This window comes from Felis catus, chromosome B4 (genome assembly GCF_018350175.1).
Source record: "Felis catus isolate Fca126 chromosome B4, F.catus_Fca126_mat1.0, whole genome shotgun sequence".
Taxonomy (NCBI): Eukaryota; Metazoa; Chordata; class Mammalia; order Carnivora; family Felidae; genus Felis; species Felis catus.
The window spans coordinates 33,130,340-33,146,487 of NC_058374.1; the positions used below are offsets into that span (position 1 = coordinate 33,130,340).

Consider the following 16,148-nt stretch of genomic DNA (forward strand, 5'->3'; position numbering starts at 1 on the left):
GAGAGAGAGAGGGAGAATCCCAATCAGGCTCCCTGCTGTCAGCACAGAACCAGGCATGGGGCTCTGGGCTCATGAGATCATGACCTGAGCTGAAATCAAGAGTTGGACACTTAACAGACAGACTGAGCCACCCAGGTGCCTCAATGTCTTCCTTATTGGTGTCTTCCTAGATGAAACAGTGATTTCATAAGTGAGAATTGAAACAAAAAACAAACAAACAAAGAAAAACTTTAAGACAAGTTCTACTGACTTGGGCAAAAGAAATTTTGTTCTTGACACAGCTAATAAGTTCACATTCAGATATGACCTATAGACATGTTTTCAAAACTGAAAACCTATCTCATTACTCCTATAAAAGGAAAAATAATTAATACCAATTTGGTATTAGGATAAGATTTTGTAAATATACTTCCCCCCAAAATGGACAAGTATAGAACCATCAGCATGAGCCAGTTTCACTAAGAGTATTACATTTAGACTGGCTCTTTAGGACTTGCCAGTTGGGCTTGGATGCTAAATGTACATGGAAAAACCTTTCAATATGGGATTATGGTTGGGATTTAGGAGTCATCTTGCCTTACCTTAATTTAATAGATGAACAATGAATGCTATGAGATTGTGGCTTGTCCAAGAACAAAAGCCATATTAGAGGTTTGGCAGTAAAGCTCATTGATTCAACCTTCTGACTTCTACTTAGTTGTCTGCCCATGTACTATACACTTCCCATGACCAAATATTCCAAGATTCTCAAAAGTATGATCTACTTGAACATGGTCTTGACATAGACATTTTCTTCCTGAACCAAAAGAGCTGTGGTATAGCCATGGTGCTCAAAGGAAGTTTGAAACTTGAAATGTGTGGGTGCCTCATTCAAGTTCCAGACCACAGTCCTTTATATACAGTCAGCCTGCCTTCACCCAAACTTTTAAATATATTGAATGTGTTTAATTGCTGTTTAGAATTAGTCAGATTCCTCCATGGAGTATGTAAATCCCGGCAGGTATCTGGAGCAAACTACAATCTTTGCCTAATCTAAGCTTTCATTTAAAGTTTTTCTATAAAATATGAATTTGTGAATGGGAGTTGATGGCGAGAGGCTGGGGAGTTACAGGATATTGAATGAGCTGTCACATTACCATAACCTGATTTAGATCCCCAGAAGGCAATTGTGCCTGGAATTTTCTGGGCTGAAATGCTGATGGGAGAGTTATATGTAAAGAGGTTATGACAGACTCAGCCTCAGGAGTGACTGTAAGGGCAACGAATTGTGACTGGAGGTGAAATTCATGGGTATGTAAAGGAATGCTTTCAGGGAAGGACATTACTGGGGCAAAGAAGGAAAGTTAAATTTGGAATTTTAAGGGCATAGAAGATTTCAGGATCAGAATAACTTGTAGCAGGTGCATTGAATCATAAATCATGAATTAAAAAAATACCGCCACACGTCAGTCATCGCAGTAGAGTAGCTGAAGCATTGATTAACTGATACCGTTTTAGAACTTTTTAGTAGCAAAATCTTAAATTTCCAATTCTGTGGGCAATCTTTGGCCTACACTTCACATCTCCAAGCTAAGGGGTGGGCTGACCACTAGTTAGTAGCAGATTTCTTGTAATTGAACGAAGGCAGCAGTTCAGAAAACTCCTTTGTTAATAGGAAAATGCTTGCAGTGAATTTTGTAATCTCCCCAACTCTAATTCTATGCTATGGTCTTGAGAAGTACAATGACAAATGCTTACTCCCCAAGAGGGTCACTAATTCTGCTTGCAGAGCAAGGCCTGGGCTCAGTGCTGACTCACTGTGTCATCTTGAGGGGACAAATGAGATCCTGAGAAGCAGAGACTTCACTGAGTCTGAGGTCTCATACATACTGAGGCATGGAGTGAAAAGCTAGCATTCATGGAGGGCTTACTCTATGCCAAGCACTTTTCTAAGTACTTTTACACGTATTAACTAATTTAGGTCTCAGGATTCTTCCCTACAGTGTGGACTAGTATCAGCCTCCACTTTGAAATAAAGGAAGTTTGAGATGACTTGTCCAGGCTGCACAGATAGGATGTGGTGAATGTGGAGTTTGAACTCAAGTAGTTTTATTGCATAGCTCCTGCATCTAGTACTGCCAGGTGTCCTGAAACCTTTCCCCTACATCCAGTTCCTATTTTCTGATAGGGCATCTTTGCCCCTTCCTTCAGGCAAGGGGATCATGGTTCAAACTATATTTGTCTTATTCTCCCATATTTATGTCATGTCCTGGAAATAATGATTTCACTGCAGATATTTCCTTATTAAGTAATTTTTTTTTTTGAGCTGCTGCTTCAGAAAGCTCAATTTACAAAAGATCTATCATTAACTAGTGGTCAATCTTTTCCCCTTAGATTGGACCACAGATTGATCATGGAAATAGAGGGAGATTTATGCTTTTGCTCCTAAAAGGCTCCACAATGGTACTGTTCCATTAATACCTCAGCTACTTAACTCCATGTGGCTATTTTTTTTTGTTCATGATTTATGATACAACGTACCTCTACATAAGATTTTGCTCCTGAAATTGCCAATGCTCTTAAAATTTCAAGGTTAACTCTTTACTTTTGGTCCAGAATTATTTCATTGTTATCAACTCTATGGTTAAAAGAAACTGTTGGATATGAAAATAAAGACTAGGTACACCTGGGTGGCTCAGTTGGTTAAGCCTCTGACTCTTGGTTTTGACTCAGGTCATGATCTCATGGTTTGTGAGTTTGAGCCCCACATTGGGCTCTGCGCTGACAGTGTGGAGCCTTCTTGAGATTCTTCCTCCCTGTTTATCTCTGCTCCTCTCTTGCTCATGCTCTTGTTCTCTCAAAATAAATAAATAAACTTAAAAAATAAAAATAAAGACTAAAAATTACCAAAAAAAGGGAGTAAAAATCCCAGGCCATATTAAAGGTATACATGTCCTAACTGTTTATTCTAAACCACATAAAGGATGCCACCAACAGTTGCTTTTGAACTGTCTTTTGTTGGCAGCCAGAACCAGAGTTAGTCCATGGTTTTCTGTGGTGACTAGTCTAAAACATAACTGCATACAACTATATTATTGAGTAGGCCATTTTGATTAGATTTTATTCATTCACTTTTATTTATTGATTCAATACATTTACCGAATTCCTAGTATGACCAGTGCAGGAAAGTCCCTGTGTGAAGAGTTTATAGTCTACTATGACTATAGTACTGTGTAATAATTGGACAAGATTACAAACAAGGAATTATTTCAACAGTTTTCATCAATGAATTATGTAGTTGGAAAAAAATCAAAAGTGTGTGAATTACTCAACTTGAGAACAATTGTATCCCAACAGCTCATTTATAAGTTAGCTATATGGAGACCAAAACATATTTTCTTCCAGGTTGGATCACAGAAATTGTAACTGAATGACATTTTCCCACTTCATTTAAATGCTGGTAGCAGTGAAGAAGAGCATGGTAAGAAAACAGAAAGGAGGAGGGTAAAAAAGAGAGTAAAAGTGAAGGCAGTGTGAAATGGTGACAGTAACATGATCTGACCCTGACCCTGGGCAAGTTCCTTTATGTCTATGAGCCTCAGTTTCCTTACCTGTAAAAGAAATAATATCACCTAACTCTCAAGAGCATGCAGCATCTGGCAAACTGGCCAGCACCTCCTTTCTCGGGTATCTACAAACCCTCCACTTTCTCGTGCCCTAATTTCCAGACCTCTAAACTTCTCCATCAACATTAGCCAAAATTAGCACATTCTCTCAAATTATCTTTCACCAAAATTATCTGCCTTTTCTTTCCAGCTGTTCAAAACTCTGATTAACTGAGGATTGTTGATCTCAGCTGGGTGTTAGGAGGAAAACAATGAAATCACATAAATTCATGAAAGGCTTGACGGTCTCTGAAATCTCCTCAAGTTAGTTGCATTAAAAAAAAAACTGCTTATTATCCAGGAAGCATGTCTCAGTGATGCGATTTCAGTCAGCATGCCAAAGTGAAGTCAAAACTTCAGGCACAGTAGGGGAAAGATATTTTTGGGCTGGTGGAGGTCAGCTCATTCTGCGCACCTGTCCCTGGTCAGCTCCATGCTGCATTTCCTTTTTCACAGTATCTTTCCTTTCTTTACTTCTGAACCTCCAATTTCTCTAAAGCTTTTTTGCCTGCCCAGAATGGCTTTTTGGCAGTAGCACCAGGGGTTCCAGAGGTGAGGAGACAAAGGGAGGAAGGGGCATTTGCACATGCTGTTCATATTCCTGAGTCATTTATAGGTAAGGGTTGTCTCTACTAGCATTTCAGATGCTCTTTACAAGGCTGTGATAATAGCTGTGGGATTGTTTAGATGTGAGTTTGGATCAAAATGTTCATTGGCAGTGAAAGTATAAATTAATAGAAACTCTAAAGATGCTTCAGTGGCCTTACAGATAAGTTTTGTAAGCAAGATTGACTTACAAATATTTTTAACAAACTGCAAACATTTCATGTTTGAATTGGTATGGATCTTGGAGATTTATTTTGTCCTGGTCCCTCATTTTAAATACAAGGAAACCAAATCCCAGAAAGGTAAACATGAATGGCCTCTGTAATTGCTCTTGTTCTCATTTCCTTTGGCTCTTCCGCTGAGCTGCGAGAACAGACGTGGACTGTCAGTGGTGAAGTCTGTCCATATTACTAACTTGAAAGCAGGTTCCTCCCAGACGTGAAGCTTTAAAAAGAAGCTGCTGAGTAAAGGAAAGTAGAGGGCTAATTATGTGGCAACTTCTCTGAAGGGTGAGGCTAGGAATCAGGAAGGGAAACTTCCACATTTGCATGCTCAGAACTGCTAACAAAAGGCCATCTTGATAACATAACTTGACTCCTTGCTCACATTAGCAGCGGTGGAAAGATGTAGAAATGATACTAGCGGGATTGTTCGAGGAGCTGGCCTCATTGTATACAGGACTATTATGTAACACCACAACCCCGATGTTTCTTCTTCATACCATAATTAAGGAAAAATTACAGTTTGTCAAAAAGGCTAAAAATACTCTACCTCACTTAGTGGATGGGAGTATCAAATAAGGTAATCTATGTAAAATATTTTATAAACCAGAAGTGTACACAAATGCACGATGTTCTCACTCTGCCAACCACTTTATACCTGACATTTCTACTCCATCTTTCCTCCTTCAAAATTGATTAAGTTTTCCTTCAGGCTGGCATAATTCTCATGATGTCAGTCCATGAGTAGAGGTGCAGTTTTTTATGGTTAGGACTTAAATGCATTGCCAGGGGGAGTATGGAGGGTCAGAATCAAAGCTCGGTAGATTTCTAGTTATCACTGCTCTTTCACATTCCTCTGAAAAGTGCAGGTCAGTGGGCAAATGCTCTAGTGCCTGCTGGGGATATCTGACCCTGAAAATAGTGAAAAAATTAAATTAAGATTTTTTATTGTGCCCCCAGCAAAAACAGTTACCGAACCAGTCAAATGTTAGTGTGACTGAAGCCTATAGTCATAATTTTGATTCTAGGCAAGTTCTTAGAAAATGTGCCTTCCTCTTAATAAAATGTTTTAATTATATTATATAATTTTTGATCTTCCATGGAAAATACCATCATTTTTTCTGGTGAATCCTTGAATTTCCATTTCTCTGTAGCTCGGCGTTTTAACTTAATCGTTGCAAAGAAATTCAAGAACAAAATAATTTTCATTGCTTTGTCCTTCACCAAGTCAGTATTTGACCTGTGCTATCCATATTTCATATATAAACAATGATAATTTCTCCATCATTTAAAAGGTATATGTTAGTGTCAGGCGTTGTGCGGCGTAAAGATAGGAGTTAGAGTCAAAAATAATTTTTGCAGTTTAAGGCTTTATTGGGAACTAAGGTTCCGGGCGAGATTCCGTGACTCAAGGAGGGAGTCAGAGAAGTAGCTCCCAGGTATGGTGGGGTAGGGTTTTTAAGCTGTAGCAGTTCCGGGTTTAGGCTCAGGTGGGTCTTTCTCTCCTGCCATGTTGTGCTGTTGCTCGGTAATTGGTTGACCTTCAGTTCCGTTCTGGAGAGCCGCTCGGGGCTCGCCATTGGGTTGTGCTGGTGCTCGGTGATTGGTTGCCCTTCAGTTTCTTCCCGCACGCTGACGAAAGGACCGTCCCTTTCCAGGGACATCCTAACAGTATATAGATGTATAACTCAGTTATGGAAGCTATCCAAGAGTATATTCATTTTGAAATTACTCAAATAACAGAGTGTAATAATTTTATTTTCTAATGTATGTGTTTAATAACAAATTACAACCATTATATTTGGCTTAAATACACTTCAGGGCTTTATATAAGTTATTCGTAACATCTCTATTGACCTGATGATGCATATTGCCGAAGACTATCATAAATATTTTTAATAACTCACAGAATAGGAACCTTCTTGCAGGAAGGTAGGATTTGCCAGTCTGACATAATTATGGATGGGCAGAAAATAGTATATAAGATCACAGAGGAGGAAGCAGGTTCTGCGGTCCAGAATCCAGGCAAAGACAAGGCAAGGGTGAAGAGTGTACAATAGCCAGGGATTGGGAACATCCAAAGGGTCAGATAGATATCAGATCTAAGAAATCAGCTTCAGAGAAGAAAAAATAGCCCAGTCATGTTTAATGAAGGAAGTGAGTCAGGACCCCTGTGATCACACAACACCAACCACTTGATATCATTGGAGTTGTTTTTAACCCAACATGGGCTACTTTGCAAATTTAATTAATGCTTTACAGCCTCTCCAAAAACATGTACCCTTTCTTTAAATGAGAACATGGTTCATTGCTGGTAATCCTCTCGGTGTTCGTAGACTCCAACATGAAAACTATTCTCATTTGATGCAAAGCCTTTTTTAGTTAGGAGATGTACATTTTACTGGACGGTCATGGTTGAAGGTTACTTATCATATACTGCATCTACCTGATTTTTAAGATAAATCAGGCCAATTTTCAGTTTCTGTTTGCCCTACTAATAAGGGGTTTTCATAACCCCCTGCTATTTTTTTTATCTATCTGAGAAAACCAAAACAATAACAAAACAAAGCACAATAAATCGGATAGGGAAAATGATTGATCGTTTTCTGAATTTGCCCAACTGCAAACTCTTCTTCATGTACTTCCATTACCAATTTGGAAAATGAATTGTCAGGAACATAAGTGGCATTTTTAGATTATTTTTTTAAATTTTTTAATGTTTGTTTATTTTTGAGAGAGAGAGAGACAGAATGGGAGTGGGGGAGGACCAGAGATACAGAATCCAAAGCAGACTCCAGGCTCTGAGCTGTCAGCACAGAACCCGATGCAGGGCTTGAACCAATGGACTGCGAGATTATGACCTGAGCTGAAGTCAGACACTTAACCGACTGAGCCACCTAGGTGACCCTAGACTATTTTATAGGTGGTTTTACTGAACCTGCTAGGATGCTATCATAGAAACTTTCATATGCATTCAAAGCAGTAGAAAGCAGATCCTTCAGTCACATGAAGTGCACATGTTTCTCTACATTTGGGCTTCAAGGAGGTCATCAGCAAGCCTCACGTAAGTTGTGTTTTGTGAGCAGCGAGTGGCCAGCCCTGAACTGCAGGATGACTCTCAATATGAGGGTGATAGGGCCAATATTTTGGATCTACACTTTGGTCAGAGGTCAATTTTTGCAGATATCTGCTCAATACCCTGTTTTCATTTTCTTTGGGTATATATCCAAAAGTGGGATTGCTGGATATATGGTTGTTCCATTTTAATTTTTTGATGACCCACCATCCTGTTTTTCATAGTGGCTGTACCAGACTACATTCCCACCAACAGTGTCCAAGGGAACACTTTTCTCTATCTTTGCCAATATTTGTTATCTCTCATCCTTTTGATGATAGCCATTATAACAGGTGTGAGGTGATATCCCACTGTTATTTTGATTTGCATTTTCTTGATGAATAGTGATGTCCAGTACCTTTTCATGTACCTGTTGGCCATTTGTGTGTCTTTTTGGAAAAATGTACCTCAGCCCACATTTTAATTAGATTTTTTTTGCTATTGAGTTGTATGAGTTCTTTATATTTTTCAGAAATTAACCCATTATCAGATATATAATTTGCAAATTTTTTCCCTATTCATACATTGCCTTTTCATTTTGTTCATTGTTTTACTGGGCAGAAGTATTTTAGTTGGATATAGTTCTACCTGTTGTTTATTTTGTTGACTCCTTTTTGATTTATTTTTTGAACCATTGGTTGTTTAGGAATGTGTTGCTTAGTTTCCACATATTAGTGAATTTTCCAGCTTCCCTTCTGTTATTGATTTTTAGTTTCATACCACTGTGGTTGAAAAATCATACTTGGTATGATTTCGATCTTCGTAAATTTTCTAGGCTATTTTTTTTTTTTTTTTGGTGACCTATCATATGATTTAACCTGGAGAATGTTCCATGGGTGCTTGAGAAGTATGTGGGTATTTTGTTGCTGTTGGATGGAATATTCTGTATATGTCTGTTAGGTTAATTTTGTCTAAAGTATGGTTCAAGTCCAACAGTTCATTGCTGATTTTTTTGTCTAGATTTAGCCATTGTTGAAAGTGAGGTATGAAGTCCCCTACTGTTATATTTCTTTCTATTTTCCCCTTTATCTGTTAACATTTGTTTAATATATTTAAATGCTATAACATTGGGTAGAATGTTGTATATGTTATAAATTATATATGCATAATTTATAATATATTTATGATTGCTGACCCCATTATAATTACATAATCACCTTTGTCTCTTGTTCCCCTTCTTGGCTGAAGTCTATTTTGTCTGATATAAATATAGCTACACCTGTCCTTGTTTAGTTTCTATCTACATGGATGTATTTTTTTATACCTTCACTTTGAATCTGTGTGTCCTCAAAGCTGAAGTGAGTCTCATGTAGACAGCATATAGTTAATTATTGTTTTCTAATCTGTCCAACACCTATGTCTTTTGGTTGGAGAATTCAATCCATTTACCTTTAGAATAATTACTGATAGGTAATGACTTACTAATGGCAACTTGTTAATTGTTTTCTGGCTGTTTCATAGTTCCTTTATTCCTTTCTTCTTCTTTCCTGCCTTCCTTTGTGAATTAATGATTTTCTGTATTGGTATGCTTTGATTCCTTTCTATTTAAGCTCTTTTGCAAATCTGCTGCAGGATTTTGCTTTGTGATTACTATAAAGCTTATAGAAAACAACATATATCTAATATAGATTTTAGATATATAATCTAATATATATGCTGATATTTATGCTGATACCTTCAATCATGTACAAAAACTCTTCCCTTTTAATCCCCTCTTATATTTTTGATGCCATAATTTAAATTTTTATATTGATTATTTGTTAAAAATTATTGTAGTTTTAGCTATTTTTATTACTTTCTTCCATTAATCTTTATGCTAGTTAAAATGATAGTTAAATAGTTAACACATCACTATATTAAAGCATTAGTCTATTCAGAATCTGACTATATACTTATGTTTTCCAGTGAGTTATATATTTCCATATGTTTTAATGTCACTGATGAACATCTTTTCAATTCTGCTTAAAGAACTCCTTCCAGCATTTTTTGTAAGGAGTATTTAGTGGTATGAATTCCCTCATATTTTGTTTATTAGGAAGTCTTTATCTTATCTTTATTTCTAAAAGACAACTTTGCTGCGTGAAGTATTCTTGGTTGCTAGTTCTTTCTTTCAGCACTTTGAATATATCATCCTATTTTCTTCTGGCCTGCAAGGCCTTTGGTAGGAAATCTGCTGAGAGCCTTATGTGGCTTTCTTTTATGAGAGAAAATTTTTTCTCTTGATGTTTTTAAAATCCTCCCTTTTTCCTTGATTTAGGCAGTTTTATTTTGATATATCTGGGAGGAGGTCTTTTAGATTAAAATTTTTGGTTGTCCTATAAACTTCATGAACTTAGATGTTCAAGTCTCTCTCCAGGTTTGGGGCATTCTCAGTCATTTTTCCTTTAAATAAGCTGTCTGCCTTTTTCTCCTTCTTTTCTCTTCTGCGACTCCAATGATGAATACATTATTTCTCTTAATAGTATCCTATAAGTCCTATATGCTTTCTTTATTCCTTTTCATTTGTTTGTCTTTTGCTCCTCAGATTAGATACTTTCAATTGATCTTCTCTAGCTCACCGATTCATTCTTCTTGGCCAAGTCTGCTATTGAAATTCTCTATTGAATTATTCAGTTCTGTCTTTGTATTCTTCAGTACCAAAATTTGTTTGGTTCTTTTTTGTGATTTCTGGTCTCTTTGTTGAATTTCTCATTTTGTTCTTGCATTATCTTCCTGATATTCTTAAATTGTTTTTCTGTGTTCTCTTGTAAGCTAATTATTTTGAATTATTTGTTGAGAAATTCCTGGATCTCCATTTTTTTGGAGGCCAGTTATAGGAAATTTACTGTATTTCTTCAGTGGAGTCGTATTTCCTTGATACCCTAGCCTTGTGTAGGTGTCTTAACATTTGAAAGAGCAGTAACCTCTTCCAGACCTTATGGACCGATTTTGGTAAGGGAAGACTTTCACCTATGAGTGGGAGCATGCCGGAGTGTGTTGTGATCCCAGGTTCAATGGTGAAAGGTGCCAGGTGTATGGGAGGGGTGCCATCACATCTATGGGAGCATGGTGTCCCTTTGGCTTGGACCACTGGGGTCCATAGCATTGACAACTGTTGGTCCTTGTTATATACTGTGGGGGGTCTATTGAGACACTCAGTGGCATCTGTAGGCCTAGCAACAAGGGATCAGGGCACGGAATGGTGGGAGCTAGAGCTGGTGATGAGCACACTAGGCTACAGGGGCTAAGAGTATTTGCATATTTAGTGGCAGGAGCCAGTTGCCGACATACATCTAGTGCTGTGGACCAGGGCAGGCAGCAAGGTTCAGGATCAACTGCAGGCTCACTGACAGTTGCAGGGCCCTGGCTGTTGACATGCTTTCCCATGGTTTCACAATCTCCCCCATAAGCATGTGCACTGCCATGGATTCTGGTGATGAGAGTCAGGCCGAGACCATATAGTTGAGTAGCTGGAGGGACTAGCTACAGGTAGACATGGTGGTTCAGGCTAGTGATAGAAGACAGTGTCTTATCTTGCCCATAAGCATCTGCAGGGGCCCTGACCATTGGCTTTTCTTCCTGGTGCTGACCAATCTCCTGTTAGGTGTGTGCAATGTAGTGAAGGTGGGAGATGGACATGAGGCCAGCAGCATACAACTATACAGCCAAAGGGGCTAGCCCTGAGCCCATAAACAGCAGAGGGGATCAGCTGTAGGATCTAGTCTGGCATTTTGCATTTGTGAAGCCACAGAGCCTGAGCTGGTTGCTGTTTCCAGGGCTCCAAAATGGTCTGGGGTAGGTAGGAGTGTGGGGTGGAGAGGAATTCCAGTGACAGGTGTCAGTGATTGCAGATATCTGTGAAGCAAAAGTTGGTGAAATATGCAGTTATTCTCAGGTTTTTTTGTTCCATTGTGTTGCTAAAATTTCTTAAGTGGTCTCCAGAGCTCTTTCAGGCTGTTTTTGTTCATGGATAACTGTATAATTGTTAATATTTGTTGGGGAATGGAGTTTGGAGTCTCTTACATTGCATTTTGATGACACCAGTCTGCAACTCTTAAATGTTTCATAGAAAAACAACGTGCGTGTGTGTGTGTGTGTGTGTGTGTGTGAGAGAGAGAGAGAGAGAGAGAGAGCATGTGCAAATGTGATAAAATGTCAACAATTTTTAAATCTCAGTGAATGCTATTTTTCAACTCTGTAAGTTGAATTACTTCAGAATACTATTAGTTGAAATATTTCAACCACACTTTGAAATAGAAAGTGAAAAAAAAAGATGAGGCAGTATCTCTTTTAGGGAGCACTGGATTTCATCAGACACTGTATGCATTTGATTTTTTTCTTAAATATCTCACTCAGAAAGCGTGATCACTCCAGAATCTAAATCTAAGTCTGTCAAATCCCATAGCCCATGTTCTTTTCATTAATTTTTACTATCAAATAAATTGTCTGTTATGTTCCTTACTTAAAGATTCATGTGCCAAGTTCCAGTCTACTCAGAGCTAGGAAAAAGTTTCTTTCTCCTGCTGAGTCATGGTAATTTTACCAGGTGATGCCTTATGTAAAACTTTTCCTTTGGGACCACAGTCCCAAGTACACCTCTCAGATCAGACCCACTCAGTGGAAGTCCTGCTCTATTTCTTCCTTTCTTTTCTTTTTTTTTTTTTTTTTTTTTAGCATTTATTTATTTTTGAGAGACAGAGAGAACAAGCATGAGCGGGGGAGGGGCAGAGAGAGAGGGAGATAGAGAGTCTGAAGCAGGCTTCCTGCTCTGAGCTGTCAGTACAGAGCCCCATGTGGGGCTTGAACCCACAAACCCTGAGATCATTACTTAAACCAAAGTCAGATGCTTAACTGACTGAGCCACCCAGATGCTCCAATCCTGCTCTCTTCGAAATAATGTAAATTACTGAATCCCTTTAAACTCTACTTTCCACATCTGGATTGAATGAGATAATGTATGTAGAGCATTTAATAGATATAAATAACCTAATATTTTAATAACATTTTGTGAATAATTAGTTTATATGCTTTATATCACTGTTAATTTATCCATACTTTCTGGTGAACAATTTTTTTTTCTTTTCAAAATAATCACTAACAGTATTGGTCAGGACAGTCTAAGTTATGTGGTAACAAAACCCCTCAAATTTCCATGGCTTAGCAGAATAAGCAAAACCCTGAGCAGATTGGCAAGAACTTTGATCCATTCAGATATTCTGTCCAATGTCCAGAGGAGGTTGTCTCCACCTCTTATTCTTGGGAACACACAGCCTCTTCAGCTGAAGTGGCAGGGAAGAGAGAACCTGGAGAATCACATGTAGAATTCTCATTGCCTCTGCTAGCAAGTGATACATGCCACTTTCCCTCACATTTCTTTGGTCTACACTATACAATGGGGTTGAGAAGAGCATCTTCCACAGGTCTAGGAAGAGACAACTGATATGGTGACAGTTGTAACCTCTCCTCAGAACCCCTTGCATTACTTATTGCCCATTTCCTTTATCTTAATTTAATGTATCTTTTTTTGTTTTTGTATGTGTCTGAGTTTGTAAATTGTTTCAAGACAAATATTTTTTCATAAAAAGAGTCTGTGGAAAATGACTTCCCGAGATTTTTCCTAGGAAAATTGGATTTGCTTATCATTTTGCTATTTCTACTTCATAATATTGTGTTATTTGAGGATTTTTTTTTGTCACTTTGATAATTTGCATCTATTGTGCTTTGTTAGTTTCAGGGCACTTATGCCTAGAGAATTTAGTCATCTTCCAGAACTATTCCACCAAAAACCCATCCTCAAATTACTTACAGTCATTAGTACTGTTTACATTCTTCCTGAATGTTAATACTTTCTGGATGTAACACTTAATGGAAGATTAATCTACATAGAGCAATGGTGATGATGCACTCTCTCTTAAAACTAACATTGTCTTAAAAATTGTATGTTTTTCAAAATCCAACCTATTTTAATTATGGCTAGGCACCATGAAAAACAAACCAGCACAAAGCCTTCAAAGAGAGCTGGTTGTAAAACATGCATTTGAATAATGCCAACAACAACTAGGAAATCCTCACTAGTTTATGATTTTGAAAATGGAAATAATGTGGCTCAGTTTGAAAAGGGATTCAGAACGTGAAATGCTTAATCTTTTATTTTTTATTTTAAGAATTTTTCTGTAAACATGATGACTCTCAGCCTGTCTTATTATTTTTGCTTCCATGTGGTCAGAAACAAAAGAGGAATCTTATTTCTTAGGGTATCTTGAAATTTCAGTTTCAGATCCTACTGAGTAACAGACATGGTAGAAACAAATGAAAACAAAGGGCTTATTACTGTGAATTTTTTAAAAACTATTTTCTTTTAGATATAATTTAAATATATAATTCAAATATATATAATTTAAATATAATTCAATTTGAATTTGGGTACTCAGGAGGTCATAGTTATTCCAAGGCATTAGGTACTGGAAAAATGGGATTGATAATGCTCCTCCACCACTTTTATCTTCCTGGACACATTTCAGTGGCTATCTACTGCCCATAGGATGAAGTCTCAATTTCTAACTCAAGTCTGGGAGGCTTGTCCTGATGGTTCACTTATCTCTCTCTTGAGGTTCCTTTGTTGCCACTTGCCCCCTTGTTTTCTTCGTCTCAGCTGTGTCCCTCCTCTGCCACATAGCAGGACCCTTCTATTTGGGTTGAAGTCCATCATGGGGGAATAAAGGACAGGAAAGAGGAGGATGAAAGTAACAACTTAAAGAACTATTTGGATAAAGACTGAGTTAGTGGGCCACACACAGTAAAAACTAGAACATTAACAAAAATATTCTTCCTCAATCTACACATGTTGCTACAGATCTTCCCTTTTCATCTATTATGGTCTGACTGGATAAATCACTTTATCCAGTGTCTATAATCTGGATAGTTTCTGTTCAGAAACATGGCATCTTCATGGAGAGGAACCTTAGTGACTGAAGGGAAAACTTTTGACTAGGTTCCTATGTGTGATGTGTTGCTCTAAATTCATGACCTGGTTTCATAAATCTTCCTGTTTATAGGCACAAGTCTACATTTTTAGTTTCAGGTGGAACCCTCTATATCCTTTTCATTATTTTTAATGCATGCTTTTTTGGGGCTAGTGGATATAAGCTCCAAACTGAATTGATTAGTCACTAAACAATTAAATCTTGTCTCTTTAAAAAATGACTATAAACAAGGGTAGGTCAGCATTTTTATTCAGGAACAGGACAATGATATGATTCTTTGGTTGGATGTAGAAACTTTGGGACTTGTCTTGAAAGTACATTTGCATAGCAAGCACACCATTTCTTGTATAGATTTTATGTTTATTTGTGGTAACTCTGCAGAATGCTGAAGGAGATTATAGGGAAACTAAAGCCACAGCCCTCCCAGCCATTGTTACATTTAGCAAAATGGTTAGACATTTCCCCTCTGCACATGCCCTAATATAACAATCACTTGTTTTATCACTTAATTGTACAACATCATGTTTTATTTTCTGAGCCCTGCTTGTCTTAGGTCCCTGTGCATGCAACTCCAGGGAGAAACTGTCTTACTCTTGCCTCTTTCTTAGTGTCTGCTACCATATCTTGTATCTAGATGAATTTCAATAAATTTATGAATAAATTAATGGTGACCTTGTATACGTGTCTGTTTAGCAATAGAAACTGGCTAGTCTTTATGTACCAGACTGAGAATATCATAACCAAATAGAGTGTCCAAAGGGGAATTTAAGTAATAGTTTGTTTCTTGGTTATCTCATTTTTGGAATTTCATTTTAGGCTTAAGGCCTTCTTACAGAGGTTATAGGGTTGGTTTCAAATAATCTTAACAGTTGAGAGTTGGAGGTATGTTAGATAATTAGTCAAGTGTACAGATTTAGAAATAGAGTACCCAAGAGACTGAGCCTTCATTCCAACTCTCAGAGCTCACTGTTGTCCAGGATATGAAGAACCTGGATCTCTCACTTCCATTCTGGTGCTTTTTTGCATTCTGTGAGAAATGAAAGTTAACATAGCTGAGAGCTGATCACCCTGACTTTAGTCCTGGCCTCCACTATGGCTTTTAACTAGACATTTCTAAAACTATAATTTCAAATTTGGTTATATTTTAAAAGTATATTAATTTAAACCCTAGCCATATAACAAAGCCTCTGGAGGGGTGGGGACTATTAATATGAGGGTGTGAATTCAAAGGACAGCATTCTAATACTTTATGTGAAACAGCTGATAGGGCCAATCTGCTTCTAAACTATAGGAATTAGGAAAATAATATATCTGAAGAAAATACCTCAGCTTTAAAAATTAATTCTATTTTCCATGATAAAAAGGATGTTATGTATGTAGTATATTTGGCAATTAACTGTGTAATTTCTTTTTTTTCTTTCTTTCTTTTTTTTACAGGGGTTTCTGGCCTCAGGCTTGACATTCTCCACAAGAATAGACACTTATTTTCTCTATGATAGTTGGTAGACAAAGACACTCCTCCCGTGAAAGGTATCTTTCTTTAGTTCTTAAATTATTTTGGTTATTTTAGTGTGGCAATTATTGGCAAATATGAGGCACA

General features: G+C 37.5%; 1 long non-coding RNA gene across 3 annotated transcripts in view; it reads left to right on the forward strand.

Moving 5' to 3' along the window:
- The window catches only part of LOC123386499, a 70,005-nt gene that overhangs the window by 36,980 nt on the left and 16,877 nt on the right, over positions 1-16,148 (forward strand). For all 3 annotated transcript variants that reach the window (XR_006600439.1, XR_006600440.1, XR_006600441.1), the window contains one exon: positions 15,986-16,078. This is a non-coding gene — a long non-coding RNA (uncharacterized LOC123386499). The remainder of the gene's footprint in view (positions 1-15,985; positions 16,079-16,148) is intronic.